This window comes from Electrophorus electricus, chromosome 13, assembly GCF_041902795.1.
Source record: "Electrophorus electricus isolate QZ-2024a chromosome 13, ASM4190279v1, whole genome shotgun sequence".
NCBI lineage: Eukaryota > Metazoa > Chordata > Actinopteri > Gymnotiformes > Gymnotidae > Electrophorus > Electrophorus electricus.
This window is the reverse complement of record NC_137509.1, coordinates 27,268,183-27,289,838: the sequence shown is the minus strand read 5'-3', so window position 1 is coordinate 27,289,838 and position 21,656 is coordinate 27,268,183. Positions and strand designations below refer to the sequence as shown.

The 21,656-nt window shown below is 35.3% G+C and overlaps 14 pseudogenes; all 14 read right to left on the bottom strand.

Moving 5' to 3' along the window:
* Positions 1-402: 402 nt before the first annotated feature.
* LOC145650877 (5S ribosomal RNA) lies at positions 403-521 on the bottom strand (annotated as a pseudogene).
* A 442-nt stretch (positions 522-963) lies between these two features.
* LOC145645335 (5S ribosomal RNA) lies at positions 964-1,082 on the bottom strand (annotated as a pseudogene).
* A 2,032-nt stretch (positions 1,083-3,114) lies between these two features.
* LOC145645766 (5S ribosomal RNA) lies at positions 3,115-3,233 on the bottom strand (annotated as a pseudogene).
* Positions 3,234-5,285: 2,052 nt separating this feature from the next.
* On the bottom strand, positions 5,286-5,404 carry LOC145645765 (5S ribosomal RNA; annotated as a pseudogene).
* A 2,382-nt stretch (positions 5,405-7,786) lies between these two features.
* On the bottom strand, positions 7,787-7,905 carry LOC145645764 (5S ribosomal RNA; annotated as a pseudogene).
* A 1,838-nt stretch (positions 7,906-9,743) lies between these two features.
* LOC145645762 (5S ribosomal RNA) lies at positions 9,744-9,862 on the bottom strand (annotated as a pseudogene).
* Positions 9,863-10,764: 902 nt separating this feature from the next.
* On the bottom strand, positions 10,765-10,883 carry LOC145645761 (5S ribosomal RNA; annotated as a pseudogene).
* A 1,205-nt stretch (positions 10,884-12,088) lies between these two features.
* On the bottom strand, positions 12,089-12,207 carry LOC145645760 (5S ribosomal RNA; annotated as a pseudogene).
* Positions 12,208-13,412: 1,205 nt separating this feature from the next.
* LOC145645759 (5S ribosomal RNA) lies at positions 13,413-13,531 on the bottom strand (annotated as a pseudogene).
* A 1,093-nt stretch (positions 13,532-14,624) lies between these two features.
* LOC145645758 (5S ribosomal RNA) lies at positions 14,625-14,743 on the bottom strand (annotated as a pseudogene).
* Positions 14,744-16,278: 1,535 nt separating this feature from the next.
* LOC145645756 (5S ribosomal RNA) lies at positions 16,279-16,397 on the bottom strand (annotated as a pseudogene).
* A 1,507-nt stretch (positions 16,398-17,904) lies between these two features.
* LOC145646165 (5S ribosomal RNA) lies at positions 17,905-18,023 on the bottom strand (annotated as a pseudogene).
* A 902-nt stretch (positions 18,024-18,925) lies between these two features.
* Positions 18,926-19,044, bottom strand: LOC145645755 (5S ribosomal RNA; annotated as a pseudogene).
* A 1,535-nt stretch (positions 19,045-20,579) lies between these two features.
* Positions 20,580-20,698, bottom strand: LOC145645754 (5S ribosomal RNA; annotated as a pseudogene).
* Between the last annotated feature and the right edge of the window lie 958 nt (positions 20,699-21,656).

Genomic DNA, 21,656 nt, shown 5'->3' with positions numbered 1-21,656 from the left:
ACAGATAGTTTGATTTAATGATTCACTGCACTTCAAATTTGAGCATGATAGCTTGAACATAAATTAAAGTGATGCAACAAATACCTACAGCATCTGCTATTCCCAGTTGCTAACAGATAGTTTGACTTAATGATTCACTGCACTTCAAATTTGAGCATGATATCTTGAACATAAATTAAAGGGATGCAATAAAATCTTACAGCACCTGCTATTCCCTGGTGCAAAAAGATTTCTATTTATTCTGTGCACTGCACATAGAAGCATGTCAGCTTGAAAGTAAATTAAAGTGATGCAACAAATACCTACAGCATCTGCTATTCCCAGGTGCTAACAGATAGTTTAATCACCGCACTTCACATTTGAGCATGTCAGCTTGAAAGTAAATTAAAGTGATGCAAGAAAAGCTTACAGCACCTAGTATTCCTAGGTAGGGTCCCACCTCAGTACTATCCAATCCCAAACTTGCTTAGCTTCCAAGGTCAGATGAGATTGGGCGTTCTCAAGCTGGTGTGGCCGTAAGCCTTAAACTCTTACTCAAATTGCCTAATCATAGCAAATATGATCAAAGACCAATCTGACAATTTTTTTTTTATTAATCCCTGCACTTGACATTCTAGAATGTTATCTTGAAAGTAAATTAAATGATGCAATAAAAGCTTACAACTAACAGACAGTTTTTTTATTAATCACTGCACTTCACATTCAAGCATGTCAGTTGGAGAGTAAATTAAAATGATGCAATAAAAACTTACAGCATCTGCTATTCCCAGGTGCTAACAGATAGTTTGATTTAATTATTCACTGCACTTCAAATTTGAACATGATAGCTTGAACATAAATTAAAGGGATGCAATAAAATCTTACAGCACCTGCTATTCCCTGGTACTAAAATATTTCTATTTAATCTGTACACTTCACATACAAGCATGTCAGTTGCAGATTAAATTAAAGTGATGCAACAAAAACTTACAGCACCTAGTATTCCTAGGTAGGGTCCCACCTCAGTACTATCCAGTCCCAAACTTGCTTAGCTTCCAAGGTCAGATGACATTGGGCGTTCTCAAGCTGGTGTGGCCGTAAGCTTTAAACGCTTACTCAAATTGCCTAAACATAGCAAATATGATCAAAGACCAATCTGACAATTTTTTTTATTAATCCCTGCACTTGACATTCTAGAATGTTATCTTGAAAGTAAATTAAATGATGCAATAAAAGCTTACAACTAACATAGTTTTTTTTATTAATCACTGCACTTCACAATTGAGCATGTCAGCTTGAAAGTAAATTAAAATGATGCAATAAAAGCTTACAACATCTGGGATTCAGAGGCACTAACAGACAGATTTTTTATTAATCACTGCACTTCACATTCACGCATGTCAGTTGGAGAGTAAATTAAAGTGATGCAATAAAAACTTACAGCATCTGCTATTCCCAGGTGCTAACAGATAGTTTGATTTAATGATTCAATGCACTTCAAATTTGAGCCTGATAGCCTGAACATAAATTAAAGGGATGCAATAAAATCTTACAGCACCTGCTATTCCCTGGTGCAAAAATATTTCTATTTAATCTGTGCACTTCAGATAGAAGCATGTCAGTTGCAGAGTAAATTAAAGTGATGCAACAAATACCTACAGCATCTGCTATTCCCAGGTGCTAACAGATAGTTTGATTTAATGATTCACTGCACTTCAAATTTGAGCATGATAGCTTGAACATAAATTAAAGTGATGCAACAAATACCTACAGCATCTGCTATTCCCAGGTGCTAACAGATAGTTTGACTTAATGATTCACTGCACTTCAAATTTGAGCATGATAGCTTGAACATAAATTAAAGGGATGCAATAAAATCTTACAGCACCTGCTATTCCCTGGTGCAAAAAGATTTCTATTTATTCTGTGCACTGCACATAGAAGCATGTCAGCTTGAAAGTAAATTAAAGTGATGCAACAAATACCTACAGCATCTGCTATTCCCAGGTGCTAACAGATAGTTTTTTTTATTAATCACTGCACTTCACAATTGAGCATGTCAGCTTGAAAGTAAATTAAAGTGATGCAATAAAAACTAACAGATAGTTTGATTTAATGATTCACTGCACTTCAAATTTGAGCATGATAGCTTGAACATAAATTAAAGGAATGCAATAAAATCTTAGAGCACCTGCTATTCCCTGGTGCAAAAAGATTTCTATTTAATCTGTGCACTTCAGATAGAAGCATGTCAGTTGCAGAGTAAATTAAAGTGATGCAACAAATACCTACAGCATCTGCTATTCCCAGGTGCTAACAGATAGTTTGATTTAATGATTCACTGCACTTCAAATTTGAGCATGATAGCTTGAACATAAATTAAAGTGATGCAACAAATACCTACAGCATCTGCTATTCCCAGTTGCTAACAGATAGTTTGACTTAATGATTCACTGCACTTCAAATTTGAGCATGATAGCTTGAACATAAATTAAAGGGATGCAATAAAATCTTACAGCACCTGCTATTCACTGGTGCAAAAAGATTTCTATTTATTCTGTGCACCGCACATAGAAGCATGTCAGCTTGAAAGTAAATTAAAGTGATGCAACAAATACCTACAGCATCTGCTATTCCCAGGTGCTAACAGATAGTTTTTTTTATTAATCACTGCACTTCACAATTGAGCATGTCAGCTTGAAAGTAAATTAAAGTGATGCAATAAAAACTAACAGATAGTTTGATTTAATGATTCACTGCACTTCAAATTTGAGCATGATAGCTTGAACATAAATTAAAGGAATGCAATAAAATCTTAGAGCACCTGCTATTCCCTGGTGCAAAAAGATTTCTATTTAATCTATGCACTTCACATAGAAGCATGTCAGTTGCAGAGTAAATTAAAGTGATGCAACAAATACCTACAGCACCTGCTATTCCCTGGTGCAAAAAGATTTCTATTTATTCTGTGCACTGCACATAGAAGCATGTCAGCTTGAAAGTAAATTAAAGTGATGCAACAAATACCTACAGCATCTGCTATTCCCAGGTGCTAACAGATAGTTTTTTTTATTAATCACTGCACTTCACAATTGAGCATGTCAGCTTGAAAGTAAATTAAAGTGATGCAAGAAAAGCCTACAGCAGCTGGTATTCCTAGGTAGGGTCCCACCTCAGTACTATCCAGGTCCAAATTTGCTTAGTTTCAAAGGTCAGATGAGATTGGGCGTTCTCAAACTGGTGTGGCCGTAAGCCTTAAACACTTACTCTAATTGCCTATTCATAGCAAATATGATCAAAGACCAATCTGACAATTTTTTTTATTTAATCACTGCACTTGACATTCTAGAATGTTAGCTTGAAAGTAAATTAAAATGATGCAATAAAAGCTTACAACATCTGGGATTCAGAGGCACTAACAGACAGATTTTTTATTAATCACTGCACTTCACATTCACGCATGCCAGTTGGAGAGTAAATTAAAGTGATGCAATAAAAACTTACAGCATCTGCTATTCCCAGGTGCTAACAGATAGTTTGATTTAATTATTCACTGCACTTCAAATTTGAGCCTGATAGCCTGAACATAAATTAAAGGGATACAATTAAATCTTACAGCACCTGCTATTCCCTGGTGCAAAAAGATTTCTATTTAATCTGTGCACTTCAGATAAAGCATGTCAGTTGCAGAGTAAATTAAAGTGATGCAACAAATACCTACAGCATCTGCTATTCCCAGGTGCTAACAGATAGTTTTTTTTATTAATCACTGCACTTCACAATTGAGCATGTCAGCTTGAAAGTAAATTAAAATGATGCAATAAAAGCTTACAACATCTGGGATTCAGAGGCACTAACAGACAGATTTTTTATTAATCACTGCACTTCACATTCACGCATGTCAGTTGGAGAGTAAATTAAAGTGATGCAATAAAAACTTACAGCATCTGCTATTCCCAGGTGCTAACAGATAGTTTGATTTAATGATTCAATGCACTTCAAATTTGAGCCTGATAGCCTGAACATAAATTAAAGGGATGCAATAAAATCTTACAGCACCTGCTATTCCCTGGTGCAAAAAGATTTCTATTTATTCTGTGCACTGCACATAGAAGCATGTCAGCTTGAAAGTAAATTAAAGTGATGCAACAAATACCTACAGCATCTGCTATTCCCAGGTGCTAACAGATAGTTTTTTTAATTAATCACTGCACTTCACAATTGAGCATGTCAGCTTGAAAGTAAATTAAAGTGATGCAATAAAAACTAACAGATAGTTTGATTTAATGATTCACTGCACTTCAAATTTGAGCATGATAGCTTGAACATAAATTAAAGGAATGCAATAAAATCTTAGAGCACCTGCTATTCCCTGGTGCAAAAAGATTTCTATTTAATCTGTGCACTTCAGATAGAAGCATGTCAGTTGCAGAGTAAATTAAAGTGATGCAACAAATACCTACAGCATCTGCTATTCCCAGGTGCTAACAGATAGTTTGATTTAATGATTCACTGCACTTCAAATTTGAGCATGATAGCTTGAACATAAATTAAAGTGATGCAACAAATACCTACAGCATCTGCTATTCCCAGTTGCTAACAGATAGTTTGACTTAATGATTCACTGCACTTCAAATTTGAGCATGATAGCTTGAACATAAATTAAAGGGATGCAATAAAATCTTACAGCACCTGCTATTCACTGGTGCAAAAAGATTTCTATTTATTCTGTGCACCGCACATAGAAGCATGTCAGCTTGAAAGTAAATTAAAGTGATGCAACAAATACCTACAGCATCTGCTATTCCCAGGTGCTAACAGATAGTTTTTTTTATTAATCACTGCACTTCACAATTGAGCATGTCAGCTTGAAAGTAAATTAAAGTGATGCAATAAAAACTAACAGATAGTTTGATTTAATGATTCACTGCACTTCAAATTTGAGCATGATAGCTTGAACATAAATTAAAGGAATGCAATAAAATCTTAGAGCACCTGCTATTCCCTGGTGCAAAAAGATTTCTATTTAATCTATGCACTTCACATAGAAGCATGTCAGTTGCAGAGTAAATTAAAGTGATGCAACAAATACCTACAGCACCTGCTATTCCCTGGTGCAAAAAGATTTCTATTTATTCTGTGCACTGCACATAGAAGCATGTCAGCTTGAAAGTAAATTAAAGTGATGCAACAAATACCTACAGCATCTGCTATTCCCAGGTGCTAACAGATAGTTTTTTTTATTAATCACTGCACTTCACAATTGAGCATGTCAGCTTGAAAGTAAATTAAAGTGATGCAAGAAAAGCCTACAGCAGCTGGTATTCCTAGGTAGGGTCCCACCTCAGTACTATCCAGGTCCAAATTTGCTTAGTTTCAAAGGTCAGATGAGATTGGGCGTTCTCAAACTGGTGTGGCCGTAAGCCTTAAACACTTACTCTAATTGCCTATTCATAGCAAATATGATCAAAGACCAATCTGACAATTTTTTTTATTTAATCACTGCACTTGACATTCTAGAATGTTAGCTTGAAAGTAAATTAAAATGATGCAATAAAAGCTTACAACATCTGGGATTCAGAGGCACTAACAGACAGATTTTTTATTAATCACTGCACTTCACATTCACGCATGCCAGTTGGAGAGTAAATTAAAGTGATGCAATAAAAACTTACAGCATCTGCTATTCCCAGGTGCTAACAGATAGTTTGATTTAATTATTCACTGCACTTCAAATTTGAGCCTGATAGCCTGAACATAAATTAAAGGGATACAATTAAATCTTACAGCACCTGCTATTCCCTGGTGCAAAAAGATTTCTATTTAATCTGTGCACTTCAGATAAAGCATGTCAGTTGCAGAGTAAATTAAAGTGATGCAACAAATACCTACAGCATCTGCTATTCCCAGGTGCTAACAGATAGTTTTTTTTATTAATCACTGCACTTCACAATTGAGCATGTCAGCTTGAAAGTAAATTAAAATGATGCAATAAAAGCTTACAACATCTGGGATTCAGAGGCACTAACAGACAGATTTTTTATTAATCACTGCACTTCACATTCACGCATGTCAGTTGGAGAGTAAATTAAAGTGATGCAATAAAAACTTACAGCATCTGCTATTCCCAGGTGCTAACAGATAGTTTGATTTAATGATTCAATGCACTTCAAATTTGAGCCTGATAGCCTGAACATAAATTAAAGGGATGCAATAAAATCTTACAGCACCTGCTATTCCCTGGTGCAAAAATATTTCTATTTAATCTGTGCACTTCAGATAGAAGCATGTCAGTTGCAGAGTAAATTAAAGTGATGCAACAAATACCTACAGCATCTGCTATTCCCAGGTGCTAACAGATAGTTTGATTTAATGATTCACTGCACTTCAAATTTGAGCATGATAGCTTGAACATAAATTAAAGTGATGCAACAAATACCTACAGCATCTGCTATTCCCAGGTGCTAACAGATAGTTTGACTTAATGATTCACTGCACTTCAAATTTGAGCATGATAGCTTGAACATAAATTAAAGGGATGCAATAAAATCTTACAGCACCTGCTATTCCCTGGTGCAAAAAGATTTCTATTTATTCTGTGCACTGCACATAGAAGCATGTCAGCTTGAAAGTAAATTAAAGTGATGCAACAAATACCTACAGCATCTGCTATTCCCAGGTGCTAACAGATAGTTTTTTTTATTAATCACTGCACTTCACAATTGAGCATGTCAGCTTGAAAGTAAATTAAAGTGATGCAATAAAAACTAACAGATAGTTTGATTTAATGATTCACTGCACTTCAAATTTGAGCATGATAGCTTGAACATAAATTAAAGGAATGCAATAAAATCTTAGAGCACCTGCTATTCCCTGGTGCAAAAAGATTTCTATTTAATCTGTGCACTTCAGATAGAAGCATGTCAGTTGCAGAGTAAATTAAAGTGATGCAACAAATACCTACAGCATCTGCTATTCCCAGGTGCTAACAGATCGTTTGATTTAATGATTCACTGCACTTCAAATTTGAGCATGATAGCTTGAACATAAATTAAAGTGATGCAACAAATACCTACAGCATCTGCTATTCCCAGTTGCTAACAGATAGTTTGACTTAATGATTCACTGCACTTCAAATTTGAGCATGATAGCTTGAACATAAATTAAAGGGATGCAATAAAATCTTACAGCACCTGCTATTCACTGGTGCAAAAAGATTTCTATTTATTCTGTGCACCGCACATAGAAGCATGTCAGCTTGAAAGTAAATTAAAGTGATGCAACAAATACCTACAGCATCTGCTATTCCCAGGTGCTAACAGATAGTTTTTTTTATTAATCACTGCACTTCACAATTGAGCATGTCAGCTTGAAAGTAAATTAAAGTGATGCAATAAAAACTAACAGATAGTTTGATTTAATGATTCACTGCACTTCAAATTTGAGCATGATAGCTTGAACATAAATTAAAGGAATGCAATAAAATCTTAGAGCACCTGCTATTCCCTGGTGCAAAAAGATTTCTATTTAATCTATGCACTTCACATAGAAGCATATCAGTTGCAGAGTAAATTAAAGTGATGCAACAAATACCTACAGCACCTGCTATTCCCTGGTGCAAAAAGATTTCTATTTATTCTGTGCACTGCACATAGAAGCATGTCAGCTTGAAAGTAAATTAAAGTGATGCAACAAATACCTACAGCATCTGCTATTCCCAGGTGCTAACAGATAGTTTTTTTTATTAATCACTGCACTTCACAATTGAGCATGTCAGCTTGAAAGTAAATTAAAGTGATGCAAGAAAAGCCTACAGCAGCTGGTATTCCTAGGTAGGGTCCCACCTCAGTACTATCCAGGTCCAAATTTGCTTAGTTTCAAAGGTCAGATGAGATTGGGCGTTCTCAAACTGGTGTGGCCGTAAGCCTTAAACACTTACTCTAATTGCCTATTCATAGCAAATATGATCAAAGACCAATCTGACAATTTTTTTTATTTAATCACTGCACTTGACATTCTAGAATGTTAGCTTGAAAGTAAATTAAAATGATGCAATAAAAGCTTACAACATCTGGGATTCAGAGGCACTAACAGACAGATTTTTTATTAATCACTGCACTTCACATTCACGCATGCCAGTTGGAGAGTAAATTAAAGTGATGCAATAAAAACTTACAGCATCTGCTATTCCCAGGTGCTAACAGATAGTTTGATTTAATTATTCACTGCACTTCAAATTTGAGCCTGATAGCCTGAACATAAATTAAAGGGATACAATTAAATCTTACAGCACCTGCTATTCCCTGGTGCAAAAAGATTTCTATTTAATCTGTGCACTTCAGATAGAAGCATGTCAGTTGCAGAGTAAATTAAAGTGATGCAACAAATACCTACAGCATCTGCTATTCCCAGGTGCTAACAGATAGTTTGATTTAATGATTCACTGCACTTCAAATTTGAGCATGATAGCTTGAACATAAATTAAAGTGATGCAACAAATACCTACAGCATCTGCTATTCCCAGTTGATAACAGATAGTTTGACTTAATGATTCACTGCACTTCAAATTTGAGCATGATAGCTTGAACATAAATTAAAGGGATGCAATAAAATCTTACAGCACCTGCTATTCCCTGGTGCAAAAAGATTTCTATTTATTCTGTGCACTGCACATAGAAGCATGTCAGCTTGAAAGTAAATTAAAGTGATGCAACAAATACCTACAGCATCTGCTATTCCCAGGTGCTAACAGATAGGTTTTTTTATTAATCACTGCACTTCACAATTGAGCATGTCAGCTTGAAAGTAAATTAAAGTGATGCAATAAAAACTAACAGATAGTTTGATTTAATGATTCACTGCACTTCAAATTTGAGCATGATAGCTTGAACATAAATTAAAGGAATGCAATAAAATCTTAGAGCACCTGCTATTCCCTGGTGCAAAAAGATTTCTATTTAATCTGTGCACTTCAGATAGAAGCATGTCAGTTGCAGAGTAAATTAAAGTGATGCAACAAATACCTACAGCATCTGCTATTCCCAGGTGCTAACAGATAGTTTGATTTAATGATTCACTGCACTTCAAATTTGAGCATGATAGCTTGAACATAAATTAAAGTGATGCAACAAATACCTACAGCATCTGCTATTCCCAGTTGCTAACAGATAGTTTGACTTAATGATTCACTGCACTTCAAATTTGAGCATGATAGCTTGAACATAAATTAAAGGGATGCAATAAAATCTTACAGCACCTGCTATTCCCTGGTGCAAAAAGATTTCTATTTATTCTGTGCACTGCACATAGAAGCATGTCAGCTTGAAAGTAAATTAAAGTGATGCAACAAATACCTACAGCATCTGCTATTCCCAGGTGCTAACAGATAGTTTTTTTTATTAATCACTGCACTTCACAATTGAGCATGTCAGCTTGAAAGTAAATTAAAGTGATGCAATAAAAACTAACAGATAGTTTGATTTAATGATTCACTGCACTTCAAATTTGAGCATGATAGCTTGAACATAAATTAAAGGAATGCAATAAAATCTTAGAGCACCTGCTATTCCCTGGTGCAAAAAGATTTCTATTTAATCTATGCACTTCACATAGAAGCATGTCAGTTGCAGAGTAAATTAAAGTGATGCAACAAATACCTACAGCATCTGCTATTCCCAGGTGCTAACAGATAGTTTTTTTTATTAATCACTGCACTTCACAATTGAGCATGTCAGCTTGAAAGTAAATTAAAGTGATGCAAGAAAAGCCTACAGCAGCTGGTATTCCTAGGTAGGGTCCCACCTCAGTACTATCCAGGTCCAAATTTGCTTAGTTTCAAAGGTCAGATGAGATTGGGCGTTCTCAAACTGGTGTGGCCGTAAGCCTTAAACACTTACTCTAATTGCCTATTCATAGCAAATATGATCAAAGACCAATCTGACAATTTTTTTTATTTAATCACTGCACTTGACATTCTAGAATGTTAGCTTGAAAGTAAATTAAAATGATGCAATAAAAGCTTACAACATCTGGGATTCAGAGGCACTAACAGACAGATTTTTTATTAATCACTGCACGTCACATTCACGCATGTCAGTTGGAGAGTAAATTAAAGTGATGCAATAAAAACTTACAGCATCTGCTATTTCCAGGTGCTAACAGATAGTTTGATTTAATGATTCACTGCACTTCAAATTTGAGCCTGATAGCCTGAACATAAATTAAAGTGATACAATAAAATCTTACAGCACCTGCTATTCCCTGGTGCAAAAAGATTTCTATTTAATCTGTGCACTTCAGATAGAAGCATGTCAGTTGCAGAGTAAATTAAAGTGATGCAACAAATACCTACAGCATCTGCTATTCCCAGGTGCTAACAGATAGTTTGATTTAATGATTCACTGCACTTCAAATTTGAGCATGATAGCTTGAACATAAATTAAAGTGATGCAACAAATACCTACAGCATCTGCTATTCCCAGTTGCTAACAGATAGTTTGACTTAATGATTCACTGCACTTCAAATTTGAGCATGATAGCTTGAACATAAATTAAAGGGATGCAATAAAATCTTACAGCACCTGCTATTCCCTGGTGCAAAAAGATTTCTATTTATTCTGTGCACTGCACATAGAAGCATGTCAGCTTGAAAGTAAATTAAAGTGATGCAACAAATACCTACAGCATCTGCTATTCCCAGGTGCTAACAGATAGTTTTTTTTATTAATCACTGCACTTCACAATTGAGCATGTCAGCTTGAAAGTAAATTAAAGTGATGCAAGAAAAGCCTACAGCAGCTGGTATTCCTAGGTAGGGTCCCACCTCAGTACTATCCAGGTCCAAATTTGCTTAGTTTCAAAGGTCAGATGAGATTGGGCGTTCTCAAACTGGTGTGGCCGTAAGCCTTAAACACTTACTCTAATTGCCTATTCATAGCAAATATGATCAAAGACCAATCTGACAATTTTTTTTATTTAATCACTGCACTTGACATTCTAGAATGTTAGCTTGAAAGTAAATTAAAATGATGCAATAAAAGCTTACAACATCTGGGATTCAGAGGCACTAAAAGACAGATTTTTTATTAATCACTGCACGTCACATTCACGCATGTCAGTTGGAGAGTAAATTAAAGTGATGCAATAAAAACTTACAGCATCTGCTATTCCCAGGTGCTAACAGATAGTTTGATTTAATGATTCACTGCACTTCCAATTTGAGCCTGATAGCCTGAACATAAATTAAAGGGATACAATAAAATCTTACAGCACCTGCTATTCCCTGGTGCAAAAAGATTTCTATTTAATCTGTGCACTTCAGATAGAAGCATGTCAGTTGCAGAGTAAATTAAAGTGATGCAACAAATACCTACAGCATCTGCTATTCCCAGGTGCTAACAGATAGTTTGAGTTAATGATTCACTGCACTTCAAATTTGAGCATGATAGCTTGAACATAAATTAAAGTGATGCAACAAATACCTACAGCATCTGCTATTCCCAGTTGCTAACAGATAGTTAGACTTAATGATTCACTGCACTTCAAATTTGAGCATGATAGCTTGAACATAAATTAAAGGGATGCAATAAAATCTTACAGCACCTGCTATTCCCTGGTGCAAAAAGATTTCTATTTATTCTGTGCACTGCACATAGAAGCATGTCAGCTTGAAAGTAAATTAAAGTGATGCAACAAATACCTACAGCATCTGCTATTCCCAGGTGCTAACAGATAGTTTTTTTTATTAATCACTGCACTTCACAATTGAGCATGTCAGCTTGAAAGTAAATTAAAGTGATGCAATAAAAACTAACAGATAGTTTGATTTAATGATTCACTGCACTTCAAATTTGAGCATGATAGCTTGAACATAAATTAAAGGAATGCAATAAAATCTTAGAGCACCTGCTATTCCCTGGTGCAAAAAGATTTCTATTTAATCTATGCACTTCACATAGAAGCATGTCAGTTGCAGAGTAAATTAAAGTGATGCAACAAATACCTACAGCATTTGCTATTCCCAGGTGCTAACAGATAGTTTTTTTTATTAATCACTGCACTTCACATTTGAGCATGTCAGCTTGAAAGTAAATTAAAGTGATGCAAGAAAAGCCTACAGCAGCTGGTATTCCTAGGTAGGGTCCCACCTCAGTACTATCCAGGTCCAAATTTGCTTAGTTTCAAAGGTCAGATGAGATTGGGCGTTCTCAAACTGGTGTGGCCGTAAGCCTTAAACACTTACTCTAATTGCCTATTCATAGCAAATATGATCAAAGACCAATCTGACAATTTTTTTTATTTAATCACTGCACTTGACATTCTAGAATGTTAGCTTGAAAGTAAATTAAAATGATGCAATAAAAGCTTACAACATCTGGGATTCAGAGGCACTAACAGACAGATTTTTTATTAATCACTGCACGTCACATTCACGCATGTCAGTTGGAGAGTAAATTAAAGTGATGCAATAAAAACTTACAGCATCTGCTATTCCCAGGTGCTAACAGATAGTTTGATTTAATGATTCACTGCACTTCCAATTTGAGCCTGATAGCCTGAACATAAATTAAAGGGATACAATAAAATCTTACAGCACCTGCTATTCCCTGGTGCAAAAAGATTTCTATTTAATCTGTGCACTTCAGATAGAAGCATGTCAGTTGCAGAGTAAATTAAAGTGATGCAACAAATACCTACAGCATCTGCTATTCCCAGGTGCTAACAGATAGTTTGATTAAATGATTCACTGCACTTCAAATTTGAGCATGATAGCTTGAACATAAATTAAAGTGATGCAACAAATACCTACAGCATCTGCTATTCCCAGTTGCTAACAGATAGTTTGACTTAATGATTCACTGCACTTCAAATTTGAATATGATAGCTTGAACATAAATTAAAGGGATGCAATAAAATCTTACAGCACCTGCTATTCCCTGGTGCAAAAAGATTTCTATTTATTCTGTGCACTGCACATAGAAGCATGTCAGCTTGAAAGTAAATTAAAGTGATGCAACAAATACCTACAGCATCTGCTATTCCCAGGTGCTAACAGATAGTTTTTTTTATTAATCACTGCACTTCACAATTGAGCATGTCAGCTTGAAAGTAAATTAAAGTGATGCAATAAAAACTAACAGATAGTTTGATTTAATGATTCACTGCACTTCAAATTTGAGCATGATAGCTTGAACATAAATTAAAGGAATGCAATAAAATCTTAGAGCACCTGCTATTCCCTGGTGCAAAAAGATTTCTATTTAATCTATGCACTTCACATAGAAGCATGTCAGTTGCAGAGTAAATTAAAGTGATGCAACAAATACCTACAGCATCTGCTATTCCCAGGTGCTAACAGATAGTTTTTTTTATTAATCACTGCACTTCACATTTGAGCATGTCAGCTTGAAAGTAAATTAAAGTGATGCAAGAAAAGCCTACAGCAGCTGGTATTCCTAGGTAGGGTCCCACCTCAGTACTATCCAGGTCCAAATTTGCTTAGTTTCAAAGGTCAGATGAGATTGGGCGTTCTCAAACTGGTGTGGCCGTAAGCCTTAAACACTTACTCTAATTGCCTATTCATAGCAAATATGATCAAAGACCAATCTGACAATTTTTTTTATTTAATCACTGCACTTGACATTCTAGAATGTTAGCTTGAAAGTAAATTAAAATGATGCAATAAAAGCTTACAACATCTGGGATTCAGAGGCACTAACAGACAGATTTTTTATTAATCACTGCACGTCACATTCACGCATGTCAGTTGGAGAGTAAATTAAAGTGATGCAATAAAAACTTACAGCATCTGCTATTCCCAGGTGCTAACAGATAGTTTGATTTAATGATTCACTGCACTTCAAATTTGAGCCTGATAGCCTGAACATAAATTAAAGGGATACAATAAAATCTTACAGCACCTGCTATTCCCTGGTGCAAAAAGATTTCTATTTAATCTGTGCACTTCAGATAGAAGCATGTCAGTTGCAGAGTAAATTAAAGTGATGCAACAAATACCTACAGCATCTGCTATTCCCAGTTGCTAACAGATAGTTTGACTTAATGATTCACTGCACTTCAAATTTGAGCATGATAGCTTGAACATAAATTAAAGGGATGCAATAAAATCTTACAGCACCTGCTATTCCCTGGTGCAAAAATATTTCTATTTATTCTGTGCACTGCACATAGAAGCATGTCAGCTTGAAAGTAAATTAAAGTGATGCAACAAATACCTACAGCATCTGCTATTCCCAGGTGCTAACAGATAGTTTTTTTTATTAATCACTGCACTTCACAATTGAGCATGTCAGCTTGAAAGTAAATTAAAGTGATGCAATAAAAACTAACAGATAGTTTGATTTAATGATTCACTGCACTTCAAATTTGAGCATGATAGCTTGAACATAAATTAAAGGAATGCAATAAAATCTTAGAGCACCTGCTATTCCCTGGTGCAAAAAGATTTCTATTTAATCTATGCACTTCACATAGAAGCATGTCAGTTGCAGAGTAAATTAAAGTGATGCAACAAATACCTACAGCATTTGCTATTCCCAGGTGCTAACAGATAGTTTTTTTTATTAATCACTGCACTTCACATTTGAGCATGTCAGCTTGAAAGTAAATTAAAGTGATGCAAGAAAAGCCTACAGCAGCTGGTATTCCTAGGTAGGGTCCCACCTCAGTACTATCCAGGTCCAAATTTGCTTAGTTTCAAAGGTCAGATGAGATTGGGCGTTCTCAAACTGGTGTGGCCGTAAGCCTTAAACACTTACTCTAATTGCCTATTCATAGCAAATATGATCAAAGACCAATCTGACAATTTTTTTTATTTAATCACTGCACTTGACATTCTAGAATGTTAGCTTGAAAGTAAATTAAAATGATGCAATAAAAGCTTACAACATCTGGGATTCAGAGGCACTAACAGACAGATTTTTTATTAATCACTGCACTTCACATTCACGCATGTCAGTTGGAGAGTAAATTAAAGTGATGCAATAAAAACTTACAGCATCTGCTATTCCCAGGTGCTAACAGATAGTTTGATTTAATGATTCACTGCACTTCAAATTTGAGCCTGATAGCCTGAACATAAATTAAAGGGATACAATAAAATCTTACAGCACCTGCTATTCCCTGGTGCAAAAAGATTTCTATTTAATCTGTGCACTTCAGATAGAAGCATGTCAGTTGCAGAGTAAATTAAAGTGATGCAACAAATACCTACAGCATCTGCTATTCCCAGGTGCTAACAGATAGTTTGATTTAATGATTCACTGCACTTCAAATTTGAGCATGATAGCTTGAACATAAATTAAAGTGATGCAACAAATACCTACAGCATCTGCTATTCCCAGTTGCTAAAAGATAGTTTGACTTAATGATTCACTGCACTTCACATTTGAGCATGATAGCTTGAACATAAATAAAAGGGATGCAATAAAATGTTACAGCACCTGCTATTCCCTGGTGCAAAAAGATTTCTATTTAATCTGTGCACTGCACATAGAAGCATGTCAGCTTGAAAGTAAATTAAAGTGATGCAACAAATACCTACAGCATCTGCTATTCCCAGGTGCTAACAGATAGTTTGATTTAATGATTCACTGCACTTCAAATTTGAGCATGATAGCTTGAACATAAATTAAAGTGATGCAACAAATACCTACGGCATCTGCTATTCCCAGTTGCTAACAGATAGTTTGACTTAATGATTCACTGCATTTCAAATTTGAGCATAATAGCTTGAACATAAATTAAAGGGATGCAATAAAATCTTACAGCACCTGCTATTCCCTGGTGCAAAAAGATTTCTATTTATTCTGTGCACTGCACATAGAAGCATGTCAGCTTGAAAGTAAATTAAAGTGATGCAACAAATACCTACAGCATCTGCTATTCCCAGGTGCTAACAGATAGTTTTTTTTATTAATCACTGCACTTCACAATTGAGCATGTCAGCTTGAAAGTAAATTAAAGTGATGCAATAAAAACTAACAGATAGTTTGATTTAATGATTCACTGCACTTCAAATTTGAGCATGATAGCTTGAACATAAATTAAAGGAATGCAATAAAATCTTAGAGCACCTGCTATTCCCTGGTGCAAAAATATTTCTATTTAATCTATGCACTTCACATAGAAGCATGTCAGTTGCAGAGTAAATTAAAGTGATGCAACAAATACCTACAGCATCTGCTATTCCCAGGTGCTAACAGATAGTTTTTTTTATTAATCACTGCACTTCACATTTGAGCATGTCAGCTTGAAAGTAAATTAAAGTGATGCAAGAAAAGCCTACAGCAGCTGGTATTCCTAGGTAGGGTCCCACCTCAGTACTATCCAGGTCCAAATTTGCTTAGTTTCAAAGGTCAGATGAGATTGGGCGTTCTCAAACTGGTGTGGCCGTAAGCCTTAAACACTTACTCTAATTGCCTATTCATAGCAAATATGATCAAAGACCAATCTGACAATTTTTTTTATTTAATCACTGCACTTGACATTCTAGAATGTTAGCTTGAAAGTAAATTAAAATGATGCAATAAAAGCGTACAACATCTGGGATTCAGAGGCACTAACAGACAGATTTTTTATTAATCACTGCACGCACATTCACGCATGTCAGTTGGAGAGTAAATTAAAGTGATGCAATAAAAACTTACAGCATCTGCTATTCCCAGGTGCTAACAGATAGTTTGATTTAATGATTCACTGCACTTCAAATTTGAGCCTGATAGCCTGAACATAAATTAAAGGGATACAATAAAATCTTACAGCACCTGCTATTCCCTGGTGCAAAAAGATTTCTATTTAATCTGTGCACTTCAGATAGAAGCATGTCAGTTGCAGAGTAAATTAAAGTGATGCAACAAATACCTACAGCATCTGCTATTCCCAGGTGCTAACAGATAGTTTGATTTAATGATTCACTGCACTTCAAATTTGAGCATGATAGCTTGAACATAAATTAAAGTGATGCAACAAATACCTACAGCATCTGCTATTCCCAGTTGCTAACAGATAGTTTGACTTAATGATTCACTGCACTTCAAATTTGAGCATGATAGCTTGAACATAAATTAAAGGGATGCAATAAAATCTTACAGCACCTGCTATTCCCTGGTGCAAAAAGATTTCTATTTATTCTGTGCACTGCACATAGAAGCATTTCAGCTTGAAAGTAAATTAAAGTGATGCAACAAATACCTACAGCATCTGCTATTCCCAGGTGCTAACAGATAGTTTTTTTTATTAATCACTGCACTTCACAATTGAGCATGTCAGCTTGAAAGTAAATTAAAGTGATGCAATAAAAACTAACAGATAGTTTGATTTAATGATTCACTGCACTTCAAATTTGAGCATGATAGCTTGAACATAAATTAAAGGAATGCAATAAAATCTTAGAGCACCTGCTATTCCCTGGTGCAAAAAGATTTCTATTTAATCTATGCACTTCACATAGAAGCATGTCAGTTGCAGAGTAAATTAAAGTGATGCAACAAATACCTACAGCATTTGCTATTCCCAGGTGCTAACAGATAGTTTTTTTTATTAATCACTGCACTTCACAATTGAGCATGTCAGCTTGAAAGTAAATTAAAGTGATGCAATAAAAACTAACAGATAGTTTGATTTAATGATTCACTGCACTTCAAATTTGAGCATGATAGCTTGAACATAAATTAAAGGAATGCAATAAAATCTTAGAGCACCTGCTATTCCCTGGTGCAAAAATATTTCTATTTAATCTATGCACTTCACATAGAAGCATGTCAGTTGCAGAGTAAATTAAAGTGATGCAACAAATACCTACAGCATCTGCTATTCCCAGGTGCTAACAGATAGTTTTTTTTATTAATCACTGCACTTCACATTTGAGCATGTCAGCTTGAAAGTAAATTAAAGTGATGCAAGAAAAGCCTACAGCAGCTGGTATTCCTAGGTAGGGTCCCACCTCAGTACTATCCATGTCCAAATTTGCTTAGTTTCAAAGGTCAGATGAGATTGGGCGTTCTCAAACTGGTGTGGCCGTAAGCCTTAAACACTTACTCTAATTGCCTATTCATAGCAAATATGATCAAAGACCAATCTGACAATTTTTTTTATTTAATCACTGCACTTGACATTCTAGAATGTTAGCTTGAAAGTAAATTAAAATGATGCAATAAAAGCTTACAACATCTGGGATTCAGAGGCACTAACAGACAGATTTATTATTAATCACTGCACTTCACATTCACGCATGTCAGTTGGAGAGTAAATTAAAGTGATGCAATAAAAACTTACAGCATCTGCTATTCCCAGGTGCTAACAGATAGTTTGATTTAATGATTCACTGCACTTCAAATTTGAGCCTGATAGCCTGAACATAAATTAAAGGGATACAATAAAATCTTACAGCACCTGCTATTCCCTGGTGCAAAAAGATTTCTATTTAATCTGTGCACTTCAGATAGAAGCATGTCAGTTGCAGAGTAAATTAAAGTGATGCAACAAATACCTACAGCATCTGCTATTCCCAGGTGCTAACAGATAGTTTGATTTAATGATTCACTGCACTTCAAATTTGAGCATGATAGCTTGAAGATAAATTAAAGTGATGCAACAAATACCTACGGCATCTGCTATTCCCAGTTGCTAACAGATAGTTTGACTTAATGATTCACTGCACTTCAAATTTGAGCATAATAGCTTGAACATAAATTAAAGGGATGCAATAAAATCTTACAGCACCTGCTATTCCCTGGTGCAAAAAGATTTCTATTTAATCTATGCACTTCACATAGAAGCATGTCAGTTGCAGAGTAAATTAAAGTGATGCAACAAATACCTACAGCATTTGCTATTCCCAGGTGCTAACAGATAGTTTTTTTTATTAATCACTGCACTTCACATTTGAGCATGTCAGCTTGAAAGTAAATTAAAGTGATGCAAGAAAAGCCTACAGCAGCTGGTATTCCTAGGTAGGGTCCCACCTCAGTACTATCCAGGTCCAAATTTGCTTAGTTTCAAAGGTCAGATGAGATTGGGCGTTCTCAAACTGGTGTGGCCGTAAGCCTTAAACATTTACTCTAATTGCCTATTCATAGCAAATATGATCAAAGACCAATCTGACAATTTTTTTTATTTAATCACTGCACTTGACATTCTAGAATGTTAGCTTGAAAGTAAATTAAAATGATGCAATAAAAGCTTACAACATCTGGGATTCAGAGGCACTAACAGACAGATTTTTTATTAATCACTGCACTTCACATTCACGCATGTCAGTTGGAGAGTAAATTAAAGTGATGCAATAAAAACTTACAGCATCTGCTATTCCCAGGTGCTAACAGATAGTTTGATTTAATGATTCACTGCACTTCAAATTTGAGCCTGATAGCCTGAACATAAATTAAAGGGATACAATAAAATCTTACAGCACCTGCTATTCCCTGGTGCAAAAAGATTTCTATTTAATCTGTGCACTTCAGATAGAAGCATGTCAGTTGCAGAGTAAATTAAAGTGATGCAACAAATACCTACAGCATCTGCTATTCCCAGGTGCTAACAGATAGTTTGATTTAATGATTCACTGCACTTCACATTTGAGCATGATAGCTTGAACATAAATTAAAGTGATGCAACAAATACCTACAGCATCTGCTATTCCCAGTTGCTAAAAGATAGTTTGACTTAATGATTCACTGCACTTCACATTTGAGCATGATAGCTTGAACATAAATAAAAGGGATGCAATAAAATGTTACAGCACCTGCTATTCCCTGGTGCAAAAAGATTTCTATTTAATCTGTGCACTGCACATAGAAGCATGTCAGCTTGAAAGTAAATTAAAGTGATGCAACAAATACCTACAGCATCTGCTATTCCCAGGTGCTAACAGATAGTTTGATTTAATGATTCACTGCACTTCAAATTTGAGCATGATAGCTTGAACATAAATTAAAGTGATGCAACAAATACCTACGGCATCTGCTATTCCCAGTTGCTAACAGATAGTTTGACTTAATGATTCACTGCATTTCAAATTTGAGCATAATAGCTTGAACATAAATTAAAGGGATGCAATAAAATCTTACAGCACCTGCTATTCCCTGGTGCAAAAAGATTTCTATTTATTCTGTGCACTGCACATAGAAGCATGTCAGCTTGAAAGTAAATTAAAGTGATGCAACAAATACCTACAGCATCTGCTATTCCCAGGTGCTAACAGATAGTTTTTTTTATTAATCACTGCACTTCACAATTGAGCATGTCAGCTTGAAAGTAAATTAAAGTGATGCAATAAAAACTAACAGATAGTTTGATTTAATGATTCACTGCACTTCAAATTTGAGCATGATAGCTTGAACATAAATTAAAGGAATGCAATAAAATCTTAGAGCACCTGCTATTCCCTGGTGCAAAAATATTTCTATTTAATCTATGCACTTCACATAGAAGCATGTCAGTTGCAGAGTAAATTAAAGTGATGCAACAAATACCTACAGCATCTGCTATTCCCAGGTGCTAACAGATAGTTTTTTTTATTAATCACTGCACTTCACATTTGAGCATGTCAGCTTGAAAGTAAATTAAAGTGATGCAAGAAAAGCCTACAGCAGCTGGTATTCCTAGGTAGGGTCCCACCTCAGTACTATCCAGGTCCAAATTTGCTTAGTTTCAAAGGTCAGATGAGATTGGGCGTTCTCAAACTGGTGTGGCCGTAAGCCTTAAACACTTACTCTAATTGCCTATTCATAGCAAATATGATCAAAGACCAATCTGACAATTTTTTTTATTTAATCACTGCACTTGACATTCTAGAATGTTAGCTTGAAAGTAAATTAAAATGATGCAATAAAAGCGTACAACATCTGGGATTCAGAGGCACTAACAGACAGATTTTTTATTAATCACTGCACGCACATTCACGCATGTCAGTTGGAGAGTAAATTAAAGTGATGCAATAAAAACTTACAGCATCTGCTATTCCCAGGTGCTAACAGATAGTTTGATTTAATGATTCACTGCACTTCAAATTTGAGCCTGATAGCCTGAACATAAATTAAAGGGATACAATAAAATCTTACAGCACCTGCTATTCCCTGGTGCAAAAAGATTTCTATTTAATCTGTGCACTTCAGATAGAAGCATGTCAGTTGCAGAGTAAATTAAAGTGATGCAACAAATACCTACAGCATCTGCTATTCCCAGGTGCTAACAGATAGTTTGATTTAATGATTCACTGCACTTCAAATTTGAGCATGATAGCTTGAACATAAATTAAAGTGATGCAACAAATACCTACAGCATCTGCTATTCCCAGTTGCTAACAGATAGTTTGACTTAATGATTCACTGCACTTCAAATTTGAGCATGATAGCTTGAACATAAATTAAAGGGATGCAATAAAATCTTACAGCACCTGCTATTCCCTGGTGCAAAAAGATTTCTATTTATTCTGTGCACTGCACATAGAAGCATTTCAGCTTGAAAGTAAATTAAAGTGATGCAACAAATACCTACAGCATCTGCTATTCCCAGGTGCTAACAGATAGTTTTTTTTATTAATCACTGCACTTCACAATTGAGCATGTCAGCTTGAAAGTAAATTAAAGTGATGCAATAAAAACTAACAGATAGTTTGATTTAATGATTCACTGCTCTTCAAATTTGAGCATGATAGC